The sequence below is a fragment of the Euprymna scolopes genome, chromosome 29, assembly GCF_053919585.1.
Source record: "Euprymna scolopes isolate OS-2025 chromosome 29, ASM5391958v1, whole genome shotgun sequence".
In the NCBI taxonomy this organism is placed as follows: Eukaryota; Metazoa; Mollusca; class Cephalopoda; order Sepiida; family Sepiolidae; genus Euprymna; species Euprymna scolopes.
The window spans coordinates 60,642,445-60,657,421 of NC_136510.1; the positions used below are offsets into that span (position 1 = coordinate 60,642,445).

The following is a 14,977-nucleotide window of genomic DNA, read 5'->3' on the forward strand; positions in this document are numbered from 1 at the left end:
GATCCAATTACTGCATGGAAGGAATTCATGGCCCGAAAATTACATCCCAGGGAAACGGTGGATGTGTACCTGGCTGAACTAAAAAAGCTATCGGTCCTTTTTGGAGGGATGTCAGACAAAGGCTTGGTGTGTGCCTTTGTTGCAGGCTTACATAAGAGTGTGGAAGATCTGCTCTGTGCCTCATCCCAAGTGGACGAGATGGACATATCGGAAGTATTGGCGCGGGCACGAGCACTACTAAAGAAAAGCCCAGGCAGTGTCTGCTGCCAGCAGGGGAAAGAGAGCATAAGGGCCTACTTCACAAGATTTCCAGCTACGGTATAACTGGAAATGTTTTCTCAATCATTAAATCATTTCTCTCCGATAGGCTCATAAGAGTAGTGGTCGATGGACAAAAATCAGAGGCCTGCAGTATTAATGCTGGAGTTCCTCAGGGGTCAATCCTGGGCCCAACTCTCTTCCTGATCTACATCAATGACCTCCCTAAACACATACTTAAATTATTCGTTGACATCTATGCTGATGACACGACCATCTACGGCAACACATCAAAGGCTGTAAATGACAAAGTTCTCTCTGATTCTCTCTCCTCTGATCTCGAGCCTGTGGTTCAGTGGGGGAAGTCGTGGCTGGTTAACTTTAATGCATCTAAAACCAAACTCCTATCTTTACATCATCAACGCTCTGATCCCCATCTGGCATCAATTGAAATGGATGGCTCTCGTCTAGGAGAAGCCCCGTGTTTTGACAAGCTTCTGGGTTTGACCTTTACTCCTGATCTGAAATGGAACATGTACATCAAGTCTGTTGTCAAGGTCGCTGGAAAGATGGTGGGATCCTTTTACCGCTCCAGAAGATATCTCACTACTGATGCAATTTTCTATCTACATAAAAGCCAAGTACGTCCAAGGATGGAATACTGCTGCCATATCTGGGCAGGAGCTGCTAAAATAGCCTATCCTGCCTTGACAGAGTACAAAATAGACTTCGTGGCTTAGTGGGGGATGCCCTTTTCTCTACCCTGCAGCCTCTCTCCCACAGAAGAGACGTTGCGAGCCTATCCTTGTTTTATCGTTATTTCCATGGCAGGTGCTTGTCTGAACTCCAATCTCTGGTCCCCCCTCGCCAATCTTTCACAAAAAACACCCGTCTAGCTGAATCCACTGTGAAAAATTTCCCCTACTCTTTATCTGTGCCTAAATCAAAACGTGGATTCCATGAACAAAGCTTCTTTCTTAGAACTGCATGCCTGTGGAACTCTGTTCCATCTGCCTACTTCCCACTTGAATACAACTTGGATGTGTTCAAGTCCAATGTTAACAAATTCCTAATGAACCGCCCCTTAAGTAAACACTTCATCAAATCTCCACACTAACGTACTGTACTTGCAATAACCCTTATCCCTGAGTGGCTTCCGGGCCTTGATAAGTGGTGACCACCGTGTAAAAAAATTAAAAAAAAAAAAAAAGAGAGAGCGTTGCCGGTTTCACCTTTTATACACTTCGTCACGTGCCTGAGAGCTGGCTTGTGATTAGACAAGCCAGGGAGATGGTAGATTTAAAATCTCGAGCCCCGAGATTTCGCCCCTGCCTGTTATTGTAGCAATTTTCAACTGCTACAAGCTCATTTAGTTTAATATAATTCAATGAGTTTGCGTTGTAAATAATCTATTAATTAGTTATTTATTAATTAATTAATCTGTGGACGAAAATTGTGTCATAAATATAAAGATGAGTGAATGGTTTAAATAATATAAGCATTTCTTGATGATTAACAAATCAAAAATCATATGAAATATGAGGTTTTGAAAAATTAAGAAATGTAGAGAGTTTCAATTAGTAACAGACACATAATCTCCATTATAATTATATTTAAGCAATTATTGTTAATTTAGGAACACAGATGTAAGGGTTCGTGATGTGACCTATTTTTATTTTTCATGCAAAGGGGGTGAATTTTTTGTGACAATTCACATACCTTTGAGTTTTGTGAAATTGTAGAAACATTAATAAATGTTGTTTAAATTTCAGATTATTTTGATCATTTTCAAGAGAATTTAGGGAACATCATATGGGCATAACTTCTCATTTGAAAATTTGATTCATGTTCATTTGATTTCAATTTCTTCTTAAGATCCTTTAAACATAAATTTTTAATTTTTAACATTTTCTAAAATCAAAATAATCTAATGGATTTTGTTATCCGTTGGAATAATGATTCAAGATATAGGTTTAGTATCGTTATGTCTTGAATTTAATCATATTAATCGAATAAAAAGCTGGTGGAAAACTGTTATGGTCGGAGGATTAATTGTATCTGGCATAAGATGTGTATGTTTCTACCATATAAGATTCAATCGGTATAATAGGTTGTTCCGAAATCATGTCTGGGGAGTCAACTAATTTCAGTTAATGTATGTAGATATGATATCTACCGCCTGCATACCAGCAGTAACTATCTTAGTTGTATAGAACGCGTTGCTTGTCACATCGTAGAATGTAGAACTGGATAAAAAATATAAGAATTTAAAAAATCGAGGCATATCCAATAGATTGCGCCGTGGCCCATATGGTTAGGTCGTCAGTATTGCACACTTCATGAGTGCGACGACCTGGGTTCGCACCTATGTCGGAGCACGTCACTGATGAGATGCAGTACATCGAAACCCACTTTGGGTCTGGCATTGTCCGTTGTCAATGCAATTGCTCGATTCTATCTAATTCTGGGTTCTAGCTTTATCGTGAAAGGTGTATGTGAACGGGTATTTATATATCTATCTATGATCTCCTCTTAATGCTTTATATATATACATATATATATCTATATATACATATATATATATATATACATATACATACATATAAATATATATAAAGTAGTAGTGTTCGTGTGTGTGTCTGTGCATACAACTCCCAATGACCAAAGAAATATAAAGGCCATATGTGTGTACACCTCTCCTGGTCAAGAAATATTAATGCCCATATAAGGATACTTGTGTCAAAGAAGACATTATGTTGTATACGGACTTTCAATATATAGCATTCTTCAAACCACATTTACATTATTGAGTTATGGTCATTAACATATCACATTAAATTAAATCTATTTAAATAATTACCTCGATGACATTACTTATTCGACATAATAGCTTTGTTTCAACTGTACTAATAAAAAATAAATTAATTTAATAAGTTTATTTAAATTTCAAGTTTTATTTTATCTGAAATCTGAAACCGTTTTATTTTCAAACCAAAAACCAAAAGTGGAAATAACTGTGATAGTTTAATTGAAACGGAGCACATTATTAAATATTTGTTTTCATTTCGAAATATTATTCTAAGCTGAATTATTATTTTTATTTTTAATTCGGAGGAATTTTTTTTTTTCACTTATTCTTACTTTTTAAGTAACAATTTTATTTGTTAGAAAAAATAATTAAAACTAATGTCCTCATTTACTGGCATCCTCACGAGGGCAGAGTTAGTTAGAGACACATGTGAACAAAATCCATCATCCTTTGCTCTTTTTACTTATAAAATTTAATCGGTGTTGCCCAGGATTTATTATAATAATTATACCATAGCAAGTGTATTTAATTGCCTGCGAAACAGACTTCCTTTATAATTTATTTAATATCTTAAATTAAAAATGCTCAATTTTTACGACATGACCCAGCGTCGTTTAACCCCTAGAAAAAAACTGGTCAATGTCAAGTTTCTTTCCAACTCCTCAAAAAACTTGAATATAACAATTTTTAATGATTTTCGATCGTGATGAAAACGAATGTTACATTTAAATTTGGGGCAGATAAGTAGTTTTCATGATATGAAGAAATTACTTTTTCAAAAAGTGGGGGATCACTTTCCTATATAAATTTAACGTAAAATGGGCACCTACTTTCTAACCACCTAATAATTTCTTCATATCATAAAAAAAAATTTAACTGTGATATTCGTTTTCAGCACCACCTAAGAGATTCATTTATGTTTTCATAATTTAGGACGTAAATAATGCTGTCAGTAAGCTTACACAAGTGGTTTACAAAAATATATTTTCGTTTTTTGTTTTTTGAGGTGGGTATTCAATTATAGAATTTGTATAGTTTTTACCAGGTGCTCCTGTACTTTACTTAACCGCCTCCTAATATAAACAGAATTTTTGTGAAATATTAAACTGCAGAGGCACCTGTTCACAACTATACAAGTTGTATAATGAAAAAAAGAACGAAAAACAAAAGTATGCTTTTGTAAATTTACTAACAGCCTAATTAGCGTCCTAAATTATGAGATGAAAAAATGAACGCATCTCTTAGTAAAAAAGAAACAGCCCCAATTTTCGGGAGTGCTGAAAACGAATATCACAGTTAAATCTGTTTTATGATATGAAGAAATTACCAGGTGACCAGAAAGTGGGTGCTCATTCTACGAACAATTTATATAGGAAAGTAATCCCCCACTTTTTGAAAAAGTAATTTCTTCATATCATGAAAACTACTTATCTGCCCCAAATTTAAACGTAATATTCGTTTTCAGCACCACGGAAAACGGTTAAAAGTCGCCATTTTAAAGTTTTTGGGGGAGTTGGAAAGAAACTTGACATTGACAAAAATAATTAAGACCTGGTTTTTTGTGGCCTAATACGTTTAAGCACTCTTTATAAATAATATGAAAGAAGAAATTTTGAAAAAAAATAATTAACATTTTAGCGTGGGGGATAATTTTTCTATATAAATTTAACGTAAAATGAGAACCCACTTTTTGGCCACAAAGCGTTCAACACGACATGTCATCTCTAGCATTTTTTCAAGTTTGGCGATCGAGGGGGAGGGACAAAACATGACAAATACAAAAACATTTAGTTTTTTGTGGTAGGGGAGAGGGCAGGAATTACATTTGAAACATAAAATAACGATAAATTTAATTATTTTTTATGAAAACATTATGTACTTTCACCTAACAATTTTATAAACAGAACGAACCTCAAAATAGGACAAATTCAATTTTTTAGGGGATGATTATATTAGAAATATAAAATGACGAAAAATGTCCTTTAATTGTTTTTGGAATTCATTTTTGGTAGATCTTTTTTTTTTTTTTTTTGCGATCGCACGCTCATTCGCTGCTATTTTTATTGAAACAAAAGTTGTAATGATTTATTTTTAATTATCTTTTCTTGGGGGGGGGGGTCTTTCCAGTGCTCAATATCCGGAGAATAGTCTCTTTGTAGCCCTTCTGCTGAAATATTTGGTGGAGAGTGTATCACGTACTTCTTTTTTGTGGCGATTACATTTACATGTTTTTATCTGTTCTTTTATTTTTGTTGTAGGGGTATCCACGTTGCCCATGATGAAAATGATTAGTATACAATTGTGTTTCAAACAGAACTTCATGTCAACCCAGGCAACGCTGGGTACCCATGCTAATATATATATATATATATATATATATATATATATATATATATATATATATATATATATATATGTGTGTGTGTGTGTGTGTGTGTGTGTGTGTGTGTGTGTGTGTGTAATTCAAATTAAAGGGACTCAAATTAAAACGAAGTTATTAGGAGTGCTCAATAAAAAGAGCAAAATATATTTCTTTTTCTTTTTATTCTGTTAAGTCTTGACGTCTTTTTCCTCCGTTCGTTTTCTAAATCTGGAGTATAAAAATGTCGCTTAAACGCCTCCCTCCATCTCTCCCTTTGATATTTAACGTTTTATTTTTATTAAAATAAATAAAAATCTCCTTAATTCTCCCATTTGAGAACCAACCGCTTTCAATGATACACAAACTTTATTATGTCGCCTGACGAGCACTTTTAGTCCTTACCGACTAATTCTCTGAAACATTGGCATGTTCAGTTTAGTGACTTTGTCTATATAAATAATATATATATAACTCTAAAGAAAAAATAATAATATGCATTGTACTTTTTATTGTGTTGCTTGTTGCTATATTTAACGGTAAAACTATACAAACACCGTGACAGCGAATTAACCCTAACCCTAACACTAACCCTAACCCCAACCCTAACCCTAACCCTAACCCTAAACCTAACCCTAACCCTAACCCTAAACCCTAACCCTAAACCCTAACCCTAACCCTAACCCTAACCCTAATCCTAACCCTAACCCTAACGCTGTCACGGTGTTTGTATAATAATACCTATTTAACAGTCTTTATACCCATGACTAACATTAAAAAAATTCTTTATTTTCTTCTGAAAATTTAAATTTATTCATATTGTTTGAGCTACTAGTGGTATTAACCCTTTACCATCAAATTGTGCTTTCAAGTCGCTTTTCAAAAAAAAAAAAAAAAAACTTTTTCTTACTCTTATGGCTGGTCAGCCCAATTGATCTTCAAAATACAGGCCTATGCATAGTTCAACAAGTGAATGAGGGGTTTGTTTATGCTCGTGCGTCAGTTGCACGCTAACTTCCGTCACGTATGCGTTTCATGATAAAAGATTTATTTATTGAATAAAAACATTTTGACGGTAAAAGGTTTGTTTATATAAGAAACGGTAGCAGCTAAATTCGCTCGGATTGCTTAATTTTGATTAATTTGTCAACGTATAAATTTGAAAAATATTACTAACCTGTTTTTAGTAGTGTCTCAGAAAATAAAGCTTTTGATGTATGAAACTGTGTCAACGAAATGCAGTTAATCTTAACGATAAGTATTATCACGTGAAAAATAAAACAAAAAAAAAGAGCCAGAAGGAAAAGAAAGATAACCTCAAAATTAAACCAATCAGTATTTAAGATTTATTTTAATACACATAGGTGGTGTGCCGTGTGGAGGAAGATGACGATATCACTATTGATGTAGAATAGTAGCAATATTATTCTTCCATAAACCTGTTTATCCGGCCCACGGATTAGCGTCAAAGGATAAGCCTTTCTTCCAGTCGTTGGTTTTCTGATGTAAGAAAGGGGTGGGGTTATAGATTATTGCCCGGGACCGAGGTTGATAAGGCTATCCTTGAAGTTTGACCATGCCGCCTTTTTGATGGCGTTGTATTTCAACTATAAACTGACAGTCTAACAGTGTTTGGTGAGAGTCAGTTAACAATTTGCTGAATATTTGGTTTGCTTACCTTTACTTCAGTTAATTTTTACTCTGCTAGTGTGGAATACAAACAAAATGTGATATTTCATAGTTTTATTTCATGATAATATTATTGCTTGTAAAATTTACAAAACTATGAAAAATGGGATTGTCAAATCATCATGTTAATTTGTTAAAAAATATGTACAGGAGGGAGAAGAATATTGACATTAGCATTTTGTAGTAGGGTATAGTATCAATATTCATCCTATTGTTTGATATAAACAAAACAGCCACCAAGTTTTGGCTAAACACAAACTTCTCCATCTTATTCGTTCTTATCAACACAAAATATGGTTCAGAAAGTGTTATGAGAACAGGAATATATAAGTGGATTGAGTCCTCGACATATGTACACATATATATGTATATAGAAATATATATAGAAATATACATATGTGCTATAGAAATATACATATATAGAGAAATATATATAGAAAACACATATATGTGTTATAGTGATTTAAAAAGATCAAATTGAATAAACTTTTCTGTCTTCCATCAGATATATCTTGACTTAATTTCAAAGTTAGAAAGGATCATGCAGGAGCACATACAAGAAAAACGTACAGCTAACAAAATAAGAATACAACTTCTAAACTGTAATGTTTTTATAATGATTACAGCAACTTGGTTTTTAACATAAAGTTGAGACACAACACAATTGGCATTTGTAAAAATTTGAGTTAACAAATTACAATTATTTACAAAGCTACTGTTTAAATGTAGATTTTTTCCAAGCTTTTTTTTTTGTGACAGTAACTTTATTTAAATAATTATAATTTCTTAATTCAGAATTTAATATTGGTTGCATTTCAACCGTGTCATACATGAAAAAGTGTGTTGATGAAGCCTTAATGGATAAGCAAAGCAATGTTATTTCGACTTTGCTCTGTTAGAAACAATGGTTAAGAGGTGCTATGTTGATTTTAAATGCAGTTATGCATTTTAGCTATTGGACTAGAAACGAAACCTTCGTTAGTAAATTTACTGATTCTGACTGGTATTACAGTCAGCACATCAGTTGTTGATCTTGCAGGCCAAAAGCCATATTGCTTGCGATGGTGTAGCTAAGGTGATTAGTAGGCAAGATTTTTACCTCCGTATTTTTGGATATATCTATAATATAAACATCACCTGTCTGTTTAAATGTATATATGTATGTATGTGTGTCTGCCTAAAACTTTCGACAGAGGCGACGAATTTTCACAAGATCGGTATTACTTGGATGCTCAACTCTTCGGACGACAAATATCGAAAAATTGTCCAAAAACATTAATTCCTTCACCCTCAACTGGACACTTTTCTACAGGGAGTGGTCGCTTTTTCCACCGATATTTTCGAAAGTCATCCCCTCTTTTCGATTAACAAACCTTAATTTAACTAGCCTTAATTTAAACCTTCGCCACTTCTGGTTTGTCGATGAACACAACAGCAAAGTTATATACATAATACTTTCAGGTCTTTTAAATTGAATTGATTAAAAAAACATGGCCTTAAAAATAATTGATATTCTAATTAAACTATGGAATGTTTATGTTAGTAAGTGTTATATCGTGGAATGTGTTAGATCAATATAACATAAAATATCTCACCACAGAAAGTCCAGCCTTCACGTTTGGTATATAGCAGCTCATAAGGAAAGAACATGACACTCACGAACAAATAAGGAAACGTTTCACTGTTACATAACAATATACATTTATTAAGAGACACGCACACACACGTAACTACAATTAAAACATAATAGATGAAAGTTAGAAGTCCAAATATGTTAAATGGATGAACAAGAATGATGTTCATCTGGCCATTTTCAAAGTCACTCTGTTTTTCCTCCACTGTCCACTTCCGGTCGTTCATCTTGCGAGAAATCACGAGAAATTAAAGTTTAGGACTACGGACAAAGGGAGGCAACTTTGCCCAAAGAAGTAAAGAGTTACTCCATTTTGTATTATAAATTTGTTTGATCCCAACATCTCTCCTTTAAATTTTATCGCTGGTACGACTTCAGTTGGGGATCCACCTGCAAATGTTGTGTTGGACAATGAGTGTGAGTTGACTTCCGGATGTTAGGTTCTTGCACTCCAGCTTCAGTGTTCTGAGAAGCTTCTGGTGTTCGCTGTGGCAAGTTGAAGGTGTCCAACAAGATGTTTAGTGGAATAGAGTGATTTGGTATTCTGTCTGGGAGATGTGATGGTCTCAGTTGGTTAGAGTGTCGAACCCAAATTGAATTTTGGACATTTACCTCATACGTTACATTTCAGGTTTGTCGTACAATGTAGCCTTGGATCCATGATTCTTTGTTGTTCCGGTAGTCTTTTGTTAGGACTTGTTGACCTGGTAAGAATGTTCTTTGGAGTGAACCATGGTGGCGATTGTACTGCCGTTCCATTTTTGGGTTCCTCTTGATGGAATGATGTGGTTTTGGACGTAGGACATCGATATGTAAGCAGATTTTCCGATTCATCAAGCATTCGGCTGGTGAGCTATCGTTTGGTGTGTTAGGGTTTGTCAAGAAGGTTTCAAGTATCTCTGATGTTGTCCCTTCTCCCCTGAGTTTTAAAAGGGCTCTTTTAAAGGTATCCACAAGACGTCCAACTTGACCGTTCGACAGTGGGTGAAATGGTGGTGTGCGAATGTGGTTGATACCGTTTTGTTGGCAGAAAGTAGAAAACTTGACTGAGCTAAAAGCGGTGCCTTTGTCAGAGACCAAAGTCTCAGGAATGCCAAATTTGCTGAAAACCTTCTGAAGTTTGGAAATTGTTTCCTCAGAAGTAATGTGGTTCATTTGAAATATCTCGGGCCATTTGTTGTAGACATCTACAACAATGAGTGGATTGTCCATTTGTGGGCTCTGTAAAATCTATGTGGATGCACGACTAGAGGGAATCTGGAATAGGCCATGAAGAAAGTGTAGATTTTCGAGGAGATTTAGCTGCTAGCTGACATTTAGAGCAAGTGCGTGCAAGATCTTCCAGCCGCTTATCCTTTTTGGCCAATAAACGTATCCACATGCTAATGCTTTCATGCGACTGATGTCTTGGTGACTGAAATGGAATTGTTTTAGAATTCTGTTTTGCAATGATGAGGGAATGATAACCCGTTCGGCAAGGAGAAGTATACCATCAACCTCTGATAAGGAAGATTCCCGTTGAAAGAATGGTAGTAACTGTTTGTTTGGGGGTACTGCTGGCCACTTGGTACGGTGGTAGTGGATGACTTCTTGTAGTAGAGTGTTAGAAGCTGTAGCTTCTTTAATAATGTCAGAAGTAACCGGTAGTTCCCTTATCGTAGCTGTGAACGTTGAAGAGATTTCTGGCTTCAGCTGCAATAACAGAGTCTTCAGGTAGCCTCTGGTGTGTACTAATTAATCTCGACAGGGCATCTGCATGTCCAATCGAATTGAACTGAAAGGTACTTTATTGAGAAAGTGTAGTCCAATAATGTGGTAGCCCATCGTTGTAGTCGATTGGCAGTATATACTGGGATACATTTCTTGGATCCAAAAATGCTCACCAAAGGTTTATGGTCTGTAACCAAAGTAAAGTGACGTCCGTGGATCATTTTATGGAACTTCTTTACAGCATATATTATCGCCAAGGCTTCTTTCTCGATTTGACCGTAGTTCCTTTCTGCGGGTGTCAATGACCTAGATGCATGAGCGATAGCTTTCTGACTGCCATCAGGAAAAATGTGAGAGATCACGGCTCCAACACCATAGTCAGAAACATCGGAAACCACGATAATGTCCAAAGATGGATTAAAATTGGTCAAGAGAAGATCTGAAGAGAGTAAAACTTTGGCAAAAGCAGCTTTGCATTCTAGTGACCAGTTCTGTGCAATCCCTTTTTTCAGGAGGTTATTGAGAGGAGTTCGGATGCGGTGTAAGTCTGGTAAAAATGAGCTGTAATGGTTTACCAACCCAAGGAAAAACCGTAGAGTTTGACGTCTGTTGGAGCTGGCATGTTTTTGATGGCTGATATGTTCTCTGGGTCGGGTCGTCGACTTGTTTTGTGAAAGATGAAATCCAGATATTTTATGACGTTCGGTAGAATTGACATTTTTCAGCTTGTACATAGAAACCATACTAGTGATCAGATGTTGTAGGAGTTCATCCTGGGATGTGCCAGAGATGATGATGTCATCAATAAATGCTGTAGCTTCCGTTATGCCTGTCAGCATCGCATCCATGGTCTGCTGGAATATAGATGGGACAGTTTTAACCCCGAAAGGAAGACGGTTGTATTGGAATAATCCCTTGTGAGTGTTGATTGTAAGGAGCTCCTTGGAGAACTCATCAACTTCGATTTGTAGGAATGCATCAGAAAGATCAATTTTTGCAAAACAGGTTCCACCGTTTAATTTGGCAAAAAGGTCTTCAGGTATTGGAAGGGGATATTGGTGCGTATCTAGTGCATTATTTAGTCCCGTGGAATAGTCAGCATAGATGCGAACTTTGCCGTTTGTTTTTCGAACCACAACAATAGGGGCAGCCCATCTAGAGTAGTTTGATGGTTCTCTGTCTATCCAGTTCCTTTTCAACTATGTTTCGAGCTGCATAAGAGACAGGACGTTTGGGTCTAAATATCGGCTTGCTATCTGCTTTCAACTTGAGAGTGGCTTTCATTTTTGTGCAACATCCCAAATCCTCTCGAAAAACATCACTGTACTTAGACCTAAGAATCTGAGTAAAATGCTTTTCAGTGTCCTGAACTGACTTAATGTATTGAAGACAGATTCCAATAGGACCGTGAAAAGATTGAGTCCTTCGATCCAGTCAAAACCGATCAGGTGTCTGTTACATAACAGGTTCCGGCGAATACTCTTTCTTGGAAGGAAACAAAGCAATTTAGTTCCCCAGTAAGTCGAATATCATTTCCAGATGCACTCTTGGCAACATGATTGGTTTGTAATAGGTTCGGTTTTCTGATTTTCGTCTATGTTTTGCACAAGATTAATGTCTGATGCTGTGTCGAATTGGAAACGAACTGCACACTTATTTAATCCAACACTTATGTATTTTCTGAAAGATTTGTAATCGATCTTAAATGAGGCAGACACTGCATTTGATTTCCTCAGCTAGTTTTTCTTTTTGTAATTTTGATGAGTAGGGGATTTGGCCTTAGGAGGATGACAAAAATTTTCTTTGTGGCCACGTTTATGACACACTTGGCACTTGTGTTTTCTGAAGAGACAAAAACGAACATAGTGGCATTCACCGCAAGACCAGCATGCAGACGATGTTTTTTTTATTTAAAACTTTGGGTCTATTATTTGAGTTTATGTGTGACGTTAGTGAAGGTAGTATGTGTTGATGCTGGACTAACATTGTGTCCTTTTTTTAAGTTTTCAGATCCTGAACGGTTACGTTTTTATCTGTTTCAAGCTTTACTAGCAGTCGGGAACGTAATTCTGAATCGTTTGGTGACTGTAAACCTGTTATAAAAATTAGACATTTAAATTGGTCCTCAGTCAGTGTCTGGAGGTGAAATCTCTCGCACTCGTGATTCACACGTCCGGCATAAGTGACAAAATCGTCGGACTGGTTTTTTGAAAGTTTGAAACAGTTATATTTAATATTGAATATGGACTGTTGTTCCCCAAAAATTTCCGTCAAGATGTTGATAGTCTCAGTAAAAATCAAATCAGAAGGTTGTTTGGATAAAATAAAATTTACGAGCCTTTCGTTTTCCTTTGTACCCAACTTCCGTATCAGCAAACGTTTTTTCCAATCATTGTCTTTGTTAGAAAAATCATGGTAAAATGTGAAAACCATGAGCTGAACGTGCAGTTGTTGTTGGCGTCATAGGAAAATTCTGTAATAATGTTGGAAAGCTCGACATTAGATGAATTCCCAGTGTCTTGCTACTGAAATTTTTGGGTTAATGTCGTTATTAGATTCAGTTGAGCTCTTTCAAATTGGTCCTGTTGCTGCGCCAAAATATGTTTGAGAACTTCTTTTTTTTTTTGTTTATTTTAATTCCAAATCTTTGTCGCCAACTTGTTATATCTTTACTTCTGTTAGAATGCGTTAGATCAATATAACATAAAATATCTCACCACAGAAAGTCCAGCCTTCACGTTTGGTATGTAGCAGTTCATAAGAAAAGAAATGTAACACTTACGAACAAATAAGGAAACATTTCACTGTTACATAACAATATACGTTTATTAAGAGACACGCACACACATGTAACTACAATTCAAAGATAATAGATGAAAGTTAGAAGTCCAAATATGATAAATTGATGAATAGGAATGATGTTCATCTGGCTATTTTCAAAGTCACTCTGTTTTTCCTCCACTGTCCACTTCTGGTCATTCATCTCGCGAGAAATCGCGAGAAATTAAAGTTTAGGACTACGGACAAAGAAGTAAAGAGTTACTCCCCTTTGTATTATAAATTTGTTTGATCCCAACAGTAAGTTTATCTACACAACAGTATTGCACTTTGTAAAGCTCCTAAACAGAGAATAGAAATACTAGAATATGTTAAAAAAATTTCTTCAACTCCGGTGGTGGAGGGTAGAAGCTGATCTGGATTCGTCTATTTGTTCCAATAAACTGTATACAGTGACTTAACTTTTGTTTAGGATCAGAATACCAAGAAGAGCAGTAACAATTCAATGTGTATTAGGGAAGAAAGTAATAAAGTAGCAATATACCACTTCTGAGAGAAATGACTACAAAATCAGATTTTAGAATCACTTTTAATGTTGAACAATCCAGGTAGATCTTCTGAAACTCCCAACCTCTTGACCTTGCCATTAGATACATGCTGAAAAAAAATTTGGAGAAAAGGAACATAGTATTTTCCAATCCTCTTAAACAAACATCTAACAAGCATTACTGCCACACTGAGACTAAGATATGTTAGGCCATCATCATGGCTCACTTGGAGGTAACAGTAATTAGAGTACTCTCATTCTCTTCCATAGTGTTAATCTACTACTCGGTGCAGTTTCAATTCCTCCTCAAGACCGACATTTTTATGCAGAAAGAAAACTGTGCCTGTCTTTCTTTTTATTTTTGCAAAGCAAATCCAAGACACCTATGCCATGCCTTTCCGAGGAGGCTGTTCAATCCCACACACCTAAAATGGAACCTCTAACAACCAAACAATCCAACGTTTCAAGTATATTGCAAAATGGCAGTTCCTGAAAAGAGAATACAAGTGCACAAATTTGATTGGATTTGATTCAGTCATTACCAAGTTTTCTTCATGAAAATTATCATCATGGATATGGGTAGCATAGCTAGCATGATATCACCGCATGCTACTCAGAATGTAGAGACTGGAGATAAATTCTAAAATAATATTGGTCTTCCACCAACAACAGTACGACCAATACCTGTCCTCATAGTAGAAGGAGAATTCAACTCAACATGAACCGATAAAAGGGCTTTCTTGATACCTGCCAACAGAACATAGTCATCAGTTTGAAAAGAGAGCAACAAGTACACTAGTAATATTTAAGCCTATATATATATATATATATATATATATATATATATATATATATATATATATATATATATATATATATATATATATATATATATATATATATAAGAGTAGAAAGAAAGAAAGTAATTAAAAAGAGAGGAGATTGTTTGTTGAGAGAAAAAAGGAAGGTGAAAGGGAAAAAATAACGAAATGGAGTGTGTCAGTCAATAGAGGGCAGCAGTATAGTAAATTGCACGTGTTAATGTAGTTATACATCGGTTAGAAGCTCTGTTGTGTCGGTAGATAGGGCAAAGATACGCCCAATTTAACTGAAGATGGATACATACGTCCAATGGATTTAAGATAAGATCTTTTATATAAAGGAAAAGGGTAATGATTATAGATTTATAATTAG

The 14,977-nt window shown here is 35.5% G+C and overlaps 2 protein-coding genes across 3 annotated transcripts in view; one reads left to right on the forward strand and one right to left on the reverse strand.

Moving 5' to 3' along the window:
• Positions 1-6,673, reverse strand: part of LOC145252661 (fatty acid-binding protein homolog 6-like) — a 175,998-nt gene extending 169,325 nt beyond the window's left edge. Inside the window, exon 1 of the mRNA XM_080112434.1 lies at positions 6,604-6,673. The gene's annotated coding sequence lies outside the window, so the exon portion shown is untranslated. The remainder of the gene's footprint in view (positions 1-6,603) is intronic.
• Positions 1-14,977, forward strand: part of LOC145252660 (uncharacterized) — a 684,850-nt gene that overhangs the window by 459,942 nt on the left and 209,931 nt on the right. The window lies entirely within an intron of this gene.